Genomic DNA, 14,674 nt, shown 5'->3' with positions numbered 1-14,674 from the left:
GACGCACATCCGTCATCGTTAGTGACGTCGTTACGCGTGACAGCAAGGAACGACCGTTAACGATGGAAAATACTCACCTTATCGTTCATCGTTGACACGTCGTTCCTTTTCAAAAAATCATCGATTGTTGAGGTCGCAGGTTGTTCGTCGTTCCCGAGGCAGCACACTTCGCTACGCGTGACACCTCGGGAATGACGAACTACAGCTTACCTGCGGCCGCCGGCTATGCGGAAGGAAGGAGGTGGGCGGGATGTTACGTCCCGCTCATCTCCGCCCCTCCGCTTCTATTGGGCGGCCGCTTAGTGACGCCGCTGTGACGCTGCACGAACCACCCCCTTAGAAAGGAGGCAGTTCGCCGGCAACAGCGACGTCGCTAGGCAGGTAATTCCGTGTGACGGCTCCTAACGATATTGTGCACCACGGACAGCGATTTGCCTGTGACACACAAATGACGGGGGCGGGTGCTTTCACCAGCGATATCGCTGTGTGTAACACCCCCTTTAGTGTCCATGTTTGGCATTACTCTAGTGAGAAGAGCCCGCTTAATTTACAGGTTGTATCTCCAGAAGTACAAGCTGGGCAAAATGTACGGGCACTACAATGTATGAGCACTAAAATGGCAGATTTGCAATTTTCACTTAGCAACTTCCACTGCATGTTTGCTTCTGGAAAAACACAGCCAAAATCGTCACTGTACCTGTATTTAAATTTCTTAATCATTTCTGTAGTGAAGAGAGCCCGCTGAATTTACAGGGTGGCTCTATCCAGAAGTTTAAGCTGGGCCCAGTGTATGGGCACTCCAATGTACTGGGCACTACAATGGCAGGTTTCCATTTTCATGCTGCAACACCCACTGCTGCTTGTTTCTGGAAAACACCCATGCAGTCAAAATCACCACCACACCCGTAAATGAATTCCCAGAGAGGTGTAATTAAAATTTGGGTCACTTGAGGGAGGTTTCTGTTCTTCTGGAACTTATGAGCTTTTTATATTGAGTCCGCAAACTATTCTAAGAAACTTTGTGCTCCCAAAGTCAAATAGCCCTCTTTCCCTCCAAAGTCTCACCGTGTCGCCAAACAGTATTGTACAGTCACATATGGAGTGTGATGTTCACAAGAAATTGTGTTACAATTATGCAGTTATTTTTATCTATTTCCACTTGTGAAAATGTAAGATCTGCGGCTAAACAAACTAATTATTGTTCTTCACTGCCCAATGGTATAACATTTTGTGAAACATGGTTTCAAGATGCTTACTGCACCACTAGGTGATTCGTTAAGAGGTGTAGTGTGTAAAATGAGGTCACTTATAGGGAAGGTCTGCCAATGTGAGATGCCACACAAACCATAACAGTGAAATATGCACTCCTTCCTTCCTGAACTGTGCACTGTCCCTGAAAAGTAGTTTCCAAGCACATATGGGGTATTACCGTACTCAGGAAAAATTGCATAACAATTTTCTCCTGCAACCCTTGTGAAAATTAAAAATTTGGGCCTTCATCATAATTTTTGCTTAAAAAAAACATAATATTTCATTTTTACGCCCCAATATTATAACATTCTTTGAAGCACCAACGGTTCCAGGATGGTCACCACACCCATAGATAAATTCCTTAAGGAGTATAGTTTCCAAAATGATGGCACTTTGGGGGGGTGGGGGGTGGGGGGGGTGAGTTCTGCTATTTTGGAACCTCGGCAGCTCTCCAAATGCAACATTGCGCCACTATGTACGCCAGACAATTTTGCACTCCAAAAATCAAATAGCACTCCTTCAGTTCTGAGCCCTGCCATGCGCCCAAACAAGTTTCTGACAACATATGCAGTATCCCTGTACTCAGAAGAAATTGCGCAACACAATATGTGCACAACACAATATTTGGTCCATTATTTGTAACCCTTATAAAAACTTTGGGGCATTTTGGGGGGGGGGGAAATATTTTCACGGGCAATGTTTTAAAATTCTGTGAATCACCTGTGGGTTCAAGATGCTCGCCACACCTCTAGATAAATTCCTTAGGGGTTGCAGTTTCTAAAACGGGGTCACTTGTGGGGGTTTTCACAGTTTAGGCACATCAGGGACTCTGCAAACGCAATGTCACGTCTGCTGTCTTTTTCAGACAATTTTGCGATTAAAAAGTCAAGTGGTGCTCCTTTCCTTCTGAGTTGTACGCCCAAACAGTAGTTTTCTATCACATATGGGGATATTAGGATACTCAGGAGAAATTTTTTTGAAAAATCTGTTGGAAAAATTAGAAATTGCTGATAATCCTAACTTCGTAACAAAAAAAAAAAAAATTGTTTCAAACATGATGCTGATGTAGACATTTGGAAAATGTTATTTATTAACTCTTTTGTGTGGTAAAACTCTCTAGTTTAAGGGTATAAAAATTCAAAGTTTATTATACTCACCCAAAGGGACGTCCGGTCAGATGTATGTAGCTGCTCTCAGTCCGGCGCCTCATCCATTTTGTGCAATTGTCGTCCTCCTGTTCCCCCCCATGTGGATGACGGGTTCTATGTCATACACACAGAGGCCTCCATTGCGCTCCTGCACATGCGCACTTTCATCTGCCCGGCTGAGGGCAAATCACAGTATTGTAGTGTGCATACGCGGGCAGTCTTTGACCTTTCCTCGCGCCTGCATGGTGTGGCAGGTCAGTACTAAAAATACACACAGGTCTGAATAGGGTGCTATTCACACCATTACATAACATATACCTCTTGCTATATGGACAGAGAGGCACCTCACATAATGGTGTGAATGGCACCCTATGCAGACCTTGGTGCATTTGAGTACTGAGCAGCCATCCCTTGGATGTTTGGTGGGTTAGTAAGTGGTTGTTCATTAGTATTTCTGCGCCTGTGCTGCCCCATCTATAGTAAAGTTCCAGTAGTCCAGCAAAAGAAGGCGGCAGCTCACAGGGTAAGTGACCAAAAAACTTTATTCTGCTATCGCAGACAAGCTCAGGAACAGTGGGGGGAGGACGGAGTGCAGGGACGGGGAGCGGACGACAGCCTGTTTCGCGCTGTGAGTAGCGCTTTGACAAGTCCGAGGACTTCTTTTTCTGGACTACTGGAACTTTGCTATGCTGCTCGCTGAGCACCACTTGGTCAGGCACCATCAGCCCAGGAACATATGACGTCTAAAAAACAGCTGATTGCTCCAGAACTGCGAGTACGGCTCCACTGCCTGGCAACCTAGGCTGCAGTGCCCGACTTTTCTCTTTGATAATTTCCCATCTATAGTAATGAGGGCCTGCTGCACCCTGTTGTGCATTTGTGTTTGAACATCATAGTTGCAGACAGGCATGACAGATGGCAGGCGGGGGGAAGGATCCTCACAAGCCTGAAGCTGCTCCTGGCTCTTATAGACACGGGACTTGCTGCACAGAGCCTCAGCATAAAGTACACCATGGACATTTATCATAACTGGATGTACAGTTCGGTCCAGGAATATTTGGACAGTGATCGAATCATCCTGATTTTGGCTTTGTATGCCACTATTTATGATTTAAAATGAAATAACTGAGTTGCAATTGAAGTGGAGACTTTAAGGTTTAATTAAAGGAATTGGACAAATATATCCTGTGAAACATTTAGGATTTGCAACCATTTCTCTACAAAGCCTACTCATTTCAGGGGCTCAAACGTAATTGGCAAATTTACTTTACGAGGGGCTGCTGTTAATAAGTCTTTGGCTTTATCAAGAAAAAAACGACACAGGATGATGAAACTTTACATTTATACCATATACTCTCCACTGATGTCAACACACTTCTTACATCAGTATTCCAAGTTCTGTAAGCCTAGCAAAAAGAAGGATTTCGGTTGTGCCTCAAACCAGGCATCCGTAGCAGACATGGCATCAGAAATGTTGTGAAATTTGGTAACCTTGAGGTGTTTCTTCAGGTTTGGAAACAGATGATAGTCGGAGGAAGCTAGATCTGGTGAATAAGGTGGGTGGTCAACCAGCTGGAAGCCCAGCTCTGCTAGTATTGCCGTGCTTGCTTGTGCAGTGTGAGCGGAGGTGTCTTGCAGGAACAAGTTTCCTTTGGACAGCTTTCTGTGCCTTTTGGCCTTCAGAGCTGCCTTCAATTGGTCCAAAAGTTCAATGTAATACCTTGCGTTGATGGTGGAACCCTTTTGAAGGTAGTCGACTAGCTGCACGCCCTCCTTATCCCTGAACACAGACATCCTCACCTTGGTTGCTGATTTTTACTCCTGAACTTCTTGGTATGAGGAGAACTAATGTGCCTCCACTCTTTTAACTACTCATTTTCAGGGTCAAACAAATAAATCTAGGTCTCATCTATAGTGACCAGTTGATCTAGGAAGTTCTTATCATTCTGGAAACACTTACAAATGGACCAGGGATGTTTTCACTCGCATACTTCTCTGATCTGTTGTCAAACATTTAGGGACCCACTTTGCAGATAGCTTCCTCATGTCCAAATGTTCATGGATAATGACACAAACACGTTCACAGGAAATCCCCATGATGTCTGTTATTGCTTTAGCTATTCGTCGATTCTCCAGTATGAGGTTGTGCACAGCATCGACGATCTCTGGAAACAACAACTCTCCGTCGTCCAGGACGTTCCTCAGCATTGGTGCTGAAGTGGCTCGTTTTAAATTTGACAACTCAGTTCTTAACTGCGGAATATGAAGGGCATTGATCCCCCAATGTGTGCGACATATCACCATGAATATCCTTTGCGGACTTTCCTTGCAGAAACCAGACACTTTGTTCCCTCCTTTGTGATGCTTTGCCGGCCTTTACTGCAGTTGACTTCAGTTGTTGCTTGTGTGTGGGTCTTCCTGTCGTAAGTTTTGTCTTATACATGTAAAATTGTTTAAAAGAACTGAAGTCCTCAGTGGTTGATACCTTTTAATGACTAACTGAAAAGATGATACCATGCCTGATGAAGAGACCTGAGTAGTCTCGAAAGCTTGCTATTATTACCATCTTTTCAGTTAGCCATTAAAAGGTATCAACCACTGAGGACTTCAGTTCTTTTAAACAATTTTTTATCTCTACTGGCTAACACGGTACAAAGATATATTTTACCTGTCTTATACATGTGAAATTTATGCTGAATGATGTTGAGATCGGGTGACTGACTTGGCCAATGCAGAATATTCCACTTCTTTGCCTTAAAAACTCTTGGGTTGCTTTCACAGTATGATTTGGGTCATTGTCCATCTATTCTGTGAAGCAACTCCCAATCAACTTTGCTGTATTTGGTTAAATCTGAGCAGAAAGTATAGCCTGATGCACTTCAGAATTCATCCGGCTCCTTCTATTTTTCGTCACATCATTAATAAACAGTGGTAACCCAGTGCCATTGAAGCCATGCCCCTATATGAATGTATCACTATCTCTGTTATGTTTATCGGTGGATTTTCCTGAGGGGATATCTCTTCGAAACACGTAGAATAAACCATCACCATTGCTTTTATTATTTGGAGTGATTCTTTGTACAGCAGCGCGGAGTATACCACAATTATCCTGGTTTTTGTATTGCTTCTGCCTTTGGCACGTGGGATCGGCTGCAGCTATTATATGTCTCTATACTAGTTGTGAGTCTCACAGCCTTTCCAGGTGAGCAGTTTTCCTATTAAAAAGTCACCACATTTTACACTGGTAAGACCCTATTGCGCTCCTTATATCCACAGTTTTTTCCTCCCTTGAAAGTAGCAGAGAGGAGAGGGGAACAATCACTGTCATCACCACTGTATGTAATAAGATCAGCGGATGTAGGCAACGAGCAGTGCTGTGGAGATGGTAACTCCTGTCTAGGGCTGGAGCAGACAAAGTGATCCAATCGGGACTCTGCATAACTATTCTGCAGGTGGTGGGGATGCATCTAATTATACTGTGCAGGACTATCTGCATATTATTATACTAAAAAAGCGCCCCCAATGTGGTTAGTGTATGTGACTGCCCCGATGGGAGCTTGTACCTGAGATTATACTGTAAGGGAAGAGTGTTTTCATGTCATATTATTGGGGGATGAGGGGTGCCTGAATGTGATAATTAGAGATGAGCGAATCTGTGGTTCGGTTTATGAACAGAACACCAGCTTACAAAAAAACAAGGCTCGGGTTCGGAGTTCGGGTGCTTTGCGCTGAAACTTAACTCAACTTAACTCGCAAGAGCAACACTGTGCTCAAATACGCTCAGTGCTCAGCCCTGTGCGGGCCACTTGCAGTGTTTGGACGGCTCACATTGGGGGTAACAACAGCGTGATCGGATATGGTGGGCAACCCCAAACAAAAATGTCCGCCCACCCTCCCCCAGAAGTGATCTGCTTATGGCTGGCTGTATGTGGGCGGAGACTCAAACTGCCAATTAGTGTTTCTGAAACTCCTCGGGCAAGGTTCAGACACGTGAAGCTTCGGTTCATTTGCTGCCAGCGAACCAAACCTCCAAAGGTTCACTCATCTTTTGTGATAATATCAATGGGGGGGGTTTCTGGGTAGGTATGAAAATGCTATTTGGCTGGTCTGATTATATGTATATACATACACAAACACACATAGCTCACAAAAGGTTAGGGATAATTGTCTTTCAGGTGAAATTTCAGGATTATCCTAAAATGCACTCTAAAGGCTACTTTACACACTGTGATATCGGTCCCGATATCGCTAGTGTGGGTACCCGCCCCCATCTGTTGCGCGACACGGGCAAATCGCTGCCCGTGCCGCACAACATCGCCCAGACCCGTCACACATACTTACCTGCCCGGCGACATCGCTGTGACCGGCGAACCGCCTCCTTTCTAAGGGGGGCGGTCCGTGCGGCGTCACAGCGACGTCACTGAGCGGCCGCTCAATAGCAGCGGAGGGGCGGAGATGGGCGGGACGTAACATCCCACCCACCTCCTTCCTTCATCATAGCGGCCATGAGGCAGGTAAGGAGAACGTCCTCGTTCCTGCAGCGTCACACATAGCGATGTGTGCTGCCGCAGGAGCGACGAACTACATCGTTACTGCTGCAGTAACGATAATCGAGAATGGACCCCCATGTCACCGATGAGCGATTTTGCAACGATGCAAAATCGCTCATCGGTGTCACACGCAGCAACATCGCTAATGCGGCCAGATGTGCGTCCCAAATTCCGTGACCCCAACGACTCCGCATTAGCGATGTCGCAGCGTGTAAAGCTCCCTTAAGGCTATGTGCACACGCTGATTTTTTTGACGCTGCGTTTTTGGCCGCTAAAAATGCACAAAAACGCACCCGTGGCAAAAAATGCGGCAAAAAATGCATGCGTCTTTACCGCGATTTGGTGCGTTTTTGATCTCTGCATTTTTCTGCGTTTTTCCAATGCATTGCATGGGGGTAAAACGCAGAAAACGCAGGAAAGAATTGACATGTCCATTTTTTTTTTTTTAAGCTCAAAAACGCAGCTTAAAAAAAAAGTTGTGTGCGGACAGCAAAAATGAAAACTCAAGACTTTGCTGGGGAAGCAAAGTCATGCAGTTTTGAGGTCAAAAACGCACCCGAAAAACGCGCAAAAAAACGCACTGTGTGAACTTACCCTAACCTTTTCAGGTAAACGTAATGTGACATTCTCTAATCTTGTGAATGCACTTGTCCAACTGTTCAATGTTTCAGTAATTTTTGCACATCTTACTGTTCTCTAACACGCAGCTTAATGGTAAAATTCACAACAGGTGTTTGATCCATAAATCAGTCAATACATTTCAGGGTTCAATCTGAATTGGTATTTAAACCATCCTCCTCATCAAAGAAGACACCTAACAATTGATCACCAACACCTCGCCATTGCGAGACTTCAAGCAACATGTTTGACAGAAGTGGCCACTGAGCTTAGAGTGTCACACAGTGTCATCAGCAGGTTGCAACAGAGAGACTGAAAGAGTCGAATAAAGGCTTAGAAGTGGATGTCCTTTGGCCACACAGCACACAGATGACAGATGGGAGCGGAGAGGCACCCAAGTGTCAAGTCAGACCATTCAAAACTGTTTACATCAGTGTGGTCTGTGGGCCAGACAACCTGCAAAGGTACTTGAATACACCACCAGGCACAGGCATCGTCTTGCATGAACCAGGGGAGCATCTACGCTGGACGAGGGACCAGTGAGTCTTTGTGCTATTCACTGATGAAAGTCGAATCATGCTGAGAAGAAACGATGGCCATGAAGTACATTGGAGACGTCAAGGAGAGCACTTTGCATCAGCCACTGTTGTCATCAGACAAGCCATTGGTGGTGTGGCTATGTGTGTTTGGTCTATACAGAACTGCCCTACACCTTGTGAATTGTACAATGACAGCCTCTACTACTTGAATAACATCATTAATCCAGTCATTGTGCCTCTGCATGAACATCACAGGTCTAAATTAGTCTTCTTGGACAACAATGCTCCAGTTCATTGAGGTCTCATCATTAGGAAAGGCTGCTGCAGACTGAAGTACCTCACTTATCCACACCTGAATCCGATAGAGAACTTATGGGATCAGCTGAGTCCCCATGTAGAGGTTCGTAACTCTGTATCCCAGAACCTCAATGACCTGAGGGTGCTCTTCAAGAAGAGTGGGATGACATGCCTCAGCAGACAATAAGTCCAGTTGTGAACAGCATGAGATGTTGTTGTCAGCTGTAATTGATGCTCAAGACCATAAGACAATTTAGACTGACATTTTTGGGGGTACACCCACCCCTGTTGACTTTTGTTTCAATAAATTGCTTGAGATGATGAAATCACCTCTGCATGATTCTACTTAACTGCTGTACTTTCATCATAAAATATCACTATAGCGTGAACTTTTACGTTTTCTAATTCACTCGAAAGCCAAATATCCCTTTTTGTCACAAGTGTGTGTGTGTGTGTGTATATGTGTATGTGTGTGTGTGTGTGTGTGTATATGTGTATGTGTGTGTGTGTGTATATGTGTATGTGTGTGTGTGTGTGTATATGTGTATGTGTGTGTGTGTGTGTGTGTGTGTGTAAAGCAGTAATCAAAGCAAAAGGTGGCTACTTTGAAGAACCTAGAATAGAAGACATATTTTCAGTTGTTTCACACTTTTTTGTTAAGTATCTCATTCCACATGTATTGATTCATAGTTTTGATGCCTTCAATGTGAATCTACAATTTTCAGTCATTAAAGTAAAGAAAAAAACTCTTTCAATGAGGTTTGTCCATATATATATATATATATATATATATATATATATATATATATATATATATATATATATATATACACACACATATACATACATACACACGTTCATGCTGAATAGGTATACTGTACATACATATATACACTACCAGCTGCTCATTCTGCATTGGGACTGTATGTATACTAACAGGCTGGAGCACACACATATACCCTGGCACGCTTGTTCTGCGTTATACATACCAGCAGCTGGCCCACACGGTTACATAGTCACACATATTTATACACAGATTGTATTTCTATACACAAACGCACATTATACATACATACACATTCACACACATTCTATATACACAGACATTGTATATATAACCATATTACATATACACACACACACACAGTGCTTTCCCCACACACTGTGCCCGGCTGACCCTCCGCCGTATCACGCAGGTTTGTAGACCCTGGTGACAGCCGGGCACAGCCAGAGCCCCGGTGCACAGAGGACTGAGGTGACGGTATATGGGCGTGAATGCCGATCATCCCTTCGGCCAATCAGAAGCCGCACACCATCCGTACAGGACAAAACGACGGCGGCGTAGAGGCCCAAAAAGCCCTCAGCAGGCAGCAGTCCGGCGCTCAGCCAGCGCACGCCGCCCTCCTGTGCTGAGGCGCTCACAGGGACATTAATGGCGCCCAGTAACACCCTGCTGCCTGGCGACAGCTCCTGACCCCGGCCACAGAGCGCACTTACCGCTTCTAAATAAATGTAGCGCGTTCGCCCACGATGATCTTAGTCACCAGTGGCCTGCCGTAGACACGGGACGCGATTACGTCACAGCTCCTGTGAAACGCTAAACGCGGAGGGGCGGGGACAGCTGAATCACGTGATGGGTTTGTTTTGGAGCTCGTGTTTGAAAGGAAAACCCGGCGGGTGTCGCTTGTATTATATGTAGGATGAGTGTGTGAGAGTGGCGAACCGTGGGGACAGAGGACCTGGGGATCTGTGCAATGGAGGGACGTGGGGCTGTGGTGATGAAAATTAAGGAGTGTGGGGATGGAGGAGTGCGCGGTTTTGGCGATGGAGGAGCTGGGAGGTGTAGGGATAGAATAGCGGGGAGGTGTAGGGATGGAGGAGCGGGGAGGTGTAGGGATAGAATAGCGGGGAGATGTAGGGATGGAGGAGCGGGGAGGTGTAGGGATGGAGGAGCGGGGAGATGTAGGGATGGAGGAGCTGGGAGGTGTAGGGATGGAATAGCGGGGAGGTGTAGGGATGGAGGAGCGGGGAGGTGTAGGGATAGAATAGCATGGAGGTGTAGGGATAGAATAGCGGGGAGGTGTAGGGATGGAGGAGCGGGGAGGTGTAGGGATAGAATAGCATGGAGGTGTAGGGATAGAATAGCGGGGAGATGTAGGGATGGAGGAGCGGGGAGGTGTAGGGATGGAGGAGCGGGGAGGTGTAGGGATAGAATAGCGGGGAGGTGTAGGGATGGAGGAGCGGGGAGGTGTAGGGATGGAGGAGCGGGGAGATGTAGGGATGGAGGAGCTGGGAGGTGTAGGGATGGAATAGCGGGGAGGTGTAGGGATGGAGGAGCGGGGAGATGTAGGGATGGAGGAGCTGGGAGGTGTAGGGATGGAATAGCGGGGAGGTGTAGGGATGGAGGAGCGGGGAGGTGTAGGGATAGAATAGCGGGGAGGTGTAGGGATGGAGGAGCGGGGAGGTGTAGGGATGGAGGAGCGGGGAGATGTAGGGATGGAGGAGCTGGGAGGTGTAGGGATGGAATAGCGGGGAGGTGTAGGGATGGAATAGCGGGGAGGTGTAGGGATGGAGGTGTAGGGATGGCAGAGCGGGGAGGTGTAGGGATGGAATAGCGGGGAGGTGTAGGGATGGAGGAGCTGGGAGGTGTAGGGATGGAGGAGCTGGGAGGTGTAGGGATGGCAGAGCGGGGAGGTGTAGGGATGGAGGAGCTGGGAGGTGTAGGGATGGAGGAGCTGGGAGGTGTAGGGATGGAGGAGCTGGGAGGTGTAGGGATGGAGGAGCTGGGAGGTGTAGGGATGGAGGAGCTGGGAGGTGTAGGGATGGAGGAGCGGGGAGGTGTAGGGATGGAGGAGCAGGGAGGTGTAGGAATGGTAGAGCGGGAGGTGTAGGGATGGAGGAGCGGGGAGGTGTAGGGATAGAATAGCATGGAGGTGTAGGGATAGAATAGCGGGGAGGTGTAGGGATGGAGGAGCGGGGAGGTGTAGGGATAGAATAGCATGGAGGTGTAGGGATAGAATAGCGGGGAGATGTAGGGATGGAGGAGCGGGGAGGTGTAGGGATGGAGGAGCGGGGAGGTGTAGGGATAGAATAGCGGGGAGGTGTAGGGATGGAGGAGCGGGGAGGTGTAGGGATGGAGGAGCGGGGAGATGTAGGGATGGAGGAGCTGGGAGGTGTAGGGATGGAATAGCGGGGAGGTGTAGGGATGGAGGAGCGGGGAGATGTAGGGATGGAGGAGCTGGGAGGTGTAGGGATGGAATAGCGGGGAGGTGTAGGGATGGAGGAGCGGGGAGGTGTAGGGATAGAATAGCGGGGAGGTGTAGGGATGGAGGAGCGGGGAGGTGTAGGGATGGAGGAGCGGGGAGATGTAGGGATGGAGGAGCTGGGAGGTGTAGGGATGGAATAGCGGGGAGGTGTAGGGATGGAATAGCGGGGAGGTGTAGGGATGGAGGTGTAGGGATGGCAGAGCGGGGAGGTGTAGGGATGGAATAGCGGGGAGGTGTAGGGATGGAGGAGCTGGGAGGTGTAGGGATGGAGGAGCTGGGAGGTGTAGGGATGGCAGAGCGGGGAGGTGTAGGGATGGAGGAGCTGGGAGGTGTAGGGATGGAGGAGCTGGGAGGTGTAGGGATGGAGGAGCTGGGAGGTGTAGGGATGGAGGAGCTGGGAGGTGTAGGGATGGAGGAGCTGGGAGGTGTAGGGATGGAGGAGCGGGGAGGTGTAGGGATGGAGGAGCAGGGAGGTGTAGGAATGGTAGAGCGGGAGGTGTAGGGATGGAATAGCGGGGAGGTGTAGGGATGGCGGAGCGGGGAGGTGTAGGGATGGAGGAGCTGGGAGGTGTAGGGATGGAGGAGCGGGGAGATGTAGGGATGGAGGAGCGGGGAGGTGTAGGAATGGAGGAGCGGGGAGGTGTAGGGATGGAGGAGCTGGGAGGTGTAGGGATGGAATAGCAGGGAAGTGTAGGGATGGAATAGCGGGGAGGTGTAGGGATGGCGGAGCGGGGAGATGTAGGGATGGAGGAGCTGGGAGGTGTAGGGATGGAGGAGCGGGGAGATGTAGGGATGGAGGAGCAGGGGAGGTGTAGGGATGGAGGAGCGGGGAGATGTAGGGATGGAGGAGCGGGGAGGTGTAGGGATGGAGGAGCTGGGAGGTGTAGGGATGGAGGAGCGGGGAGGTGTAGGGATGGAGGAGCGGGGAGGTGAAGGGATGGAGGAGCGGGGAGATGTAGGGATGGAGGAGCGGGGAGATGTAGGGATGGAGGAGCGGGGAGGTGTAGGGATGGAGGAGCGGGGAGGTGTAGGGATGGAATAGCAGGGAAGTGTAGGGATGGAATAGCAGGGAAGTGTAGGGATGGAATAGCGGGGAGGTGTAGGGATGGCGGAGCGGGGAGGTGTAGGGATGGCGGAGCGGGGAGGTGTAGGGATGGCGGAGCGGGGAGGTGTAGGGATGGAGGAGCTGGGAGGTGTAGGGATGGAGGAGCGGGGAGATGTAGGGATGGAGGAGCGGGGGTTGTAGCGATGGAGGAGCGGGGAAGTGTAGGGATGGAATAGCGGGGAGGTGTAGGGATGGAATAGCGGGGAGGTGTAGGGATGGCGGAGCGGGGAGGTGTAGGGATGGAGGAGCGGGGAGGTGTAGGGATGGAGGAGCGGGGAGGTGTAGGGATGGAGGAGCGGGGAGGTGTAGGGATAGAATAGCGGGGAGGTGTAGGGATGGAGGAGCGGGGAGGTGTAGGGATGGAGGAGCGGGGAGATGTAGGGATGGAGGAGCGGGGAGGTGTAGGGATAGAATAGCGGGGAGGTGTAGGGATGGAGGAGCTGGGAGGTGTAGGGATGGAGGAGCGGGGAGATGTAAGGATGGAGGAGCGGGGAGATGTAGGGATGGAGGAGCGGGGAGATGTAGGGATGGAGGAGCGGGGAGATGTAGGGATGGAGGAGCGGGGAGATGTAGGGATGGAGGAGCGGGGAGGTGTAGGGATGGAGGAGCGGGGAGGTGTAGGGATGGAGGAGCAGGGAGGTGTAGGGATGGAGGAGCGGGGAGGTGTAGGGATGGAGGAGCGGGGAGGTGTAGGGATGGAGGAGCGGGGAGGTGTAGGGATGGAGGAGCGGAGAGGTGTAGGGATGGAACAGCGGGGAGGTGTAGGGATGGAGGAGCGGGGCGGCTGTGGGGATGGAGGAGCGGGGCGGCTGTGGGGATGGAGGAGCGGGGCGGCTGTGGGGATGGAGGAGCGGGCGGCTGTGGGGATGGAGGAGCGGGGCGGCTGTGGGGATGGAGGAGCGGGGCGGCTGTGGGGATGGAGGAGCGGGGCGGCTGTGGGGATGGAGGAGCGGGCGGCTGTGGGGATGGAGGAGCGGGGCGGCTGTGGGGATGGAGGAGCGGGGCGGCTGTGGGGATGGAGGAGCGGGGCGGCTGTGGGGATGGAGGAGCGGGGCGGCTGTGGGGATGGAGGAGCGGGGCGGCTGTGGGGATGGAGGAGCGGGGCGGCTGTGGGGATGGAGGAGCGGGGCGGCTGTGGGGATGGAGGAGCGGGGCGGCTGTGGGGATGGAGGAGCGGGGCGGCTGTGGGGATGGAGGAGCGGGGCGGCTGTGGGGATGGAGGAGCGGGGCGGCTGTGGGGATGGAGGAGCGGGGCGGCTGTGGGGATGGAGGAGCGGGGCTGTCTGAAGTGCTGATATCCCTGAAACAAAGTTCTCATGTCCAGTAATCATCCGTTCGATCGGATCCAGCAGCAATCGATTGGCAGAAACGTTCTGCAGATATAACTTGTGGAGCTTTATTTCAGCTGGATCTGGGGGATAACACTGAACTCTGAGGTGGACTGTCTGTTAGCCATCCGATATCTTCCATACGAAGCTGAGCCAGTAAGCAAAAAATGGATCCTTTACAAATGAAAGAAAAATGGATGGCTAATTAACGGGTCGATTTCTCCATAAACTTCAATGTTAAAAAAACGGATCCAGCTGAAACCAATAATTTAAAAATGGCAGTGACCCCATTTTTGGAAACTACACCCCTCAAGATATTTATCTAGTGTTGTGGTGGGCGCCTTAAACCTGCAGGTGCGTCACTGGATTTTATACCGTTGAGCAATAAACCAAAAAAAAAATGCATTTTTTCCTACAAAAATGTTGCTTTAGCTGCAAATTTTTCATTTTCACCAAGGCAACAGAAAAGGCATACCATACAATGTATTCAGTACTTTTTTTCTGTTTAGGCAATTACCCCATATGTGGTTGAAAACAATTTTTGAGGCACAGTACAAAGCTCAAAAGGGAAG

The 14,674-nt window shown here is 49.6% G+C and overlaps 1 protein-coding gene across 1 annotated transcript in view; it reads right to left on the bottom strand.

The window, feature by feature from the left end:
- Positions 1–9,963, bottom strand: part of ZNF407 (zinc finger protein 407) — a 678,079-nt gene extending 668,116 nt beyond the window's left edge. Inside the window, exon 1 of the mRNA XM_075314622.1 lies at positions 9,901–9,963. The gene's annotated coding sequence lies outside the window, so the exon portion shown is untranslated. The remainder of the gene's footprint in view (positions 1–9,900) is intronic.
- Positions 9,964–14,674: the final 4,711 nt, after the last annotated feature.

Source organism: Anomaloglossus baeobatrachus, chromosome 6, assembly GCF_048569485.1.
Source record: "Anomaloglossus baeobatrachus isolate aAnoBae1 chromosome 6, aAnoBae1.hap1, whole genome shotgun sequence".
Taxonomy (NCBI): domain Eukaryota; kingdom Metazoa; phylum Chordata; class Amphibia; order Anura; family Aromobatidae; genus Anomaloglossus; species Anomaloglossus baeobatrachus.
This window is presented reverse-complemented; position numbering and strand designations above follow the sequence as displayed.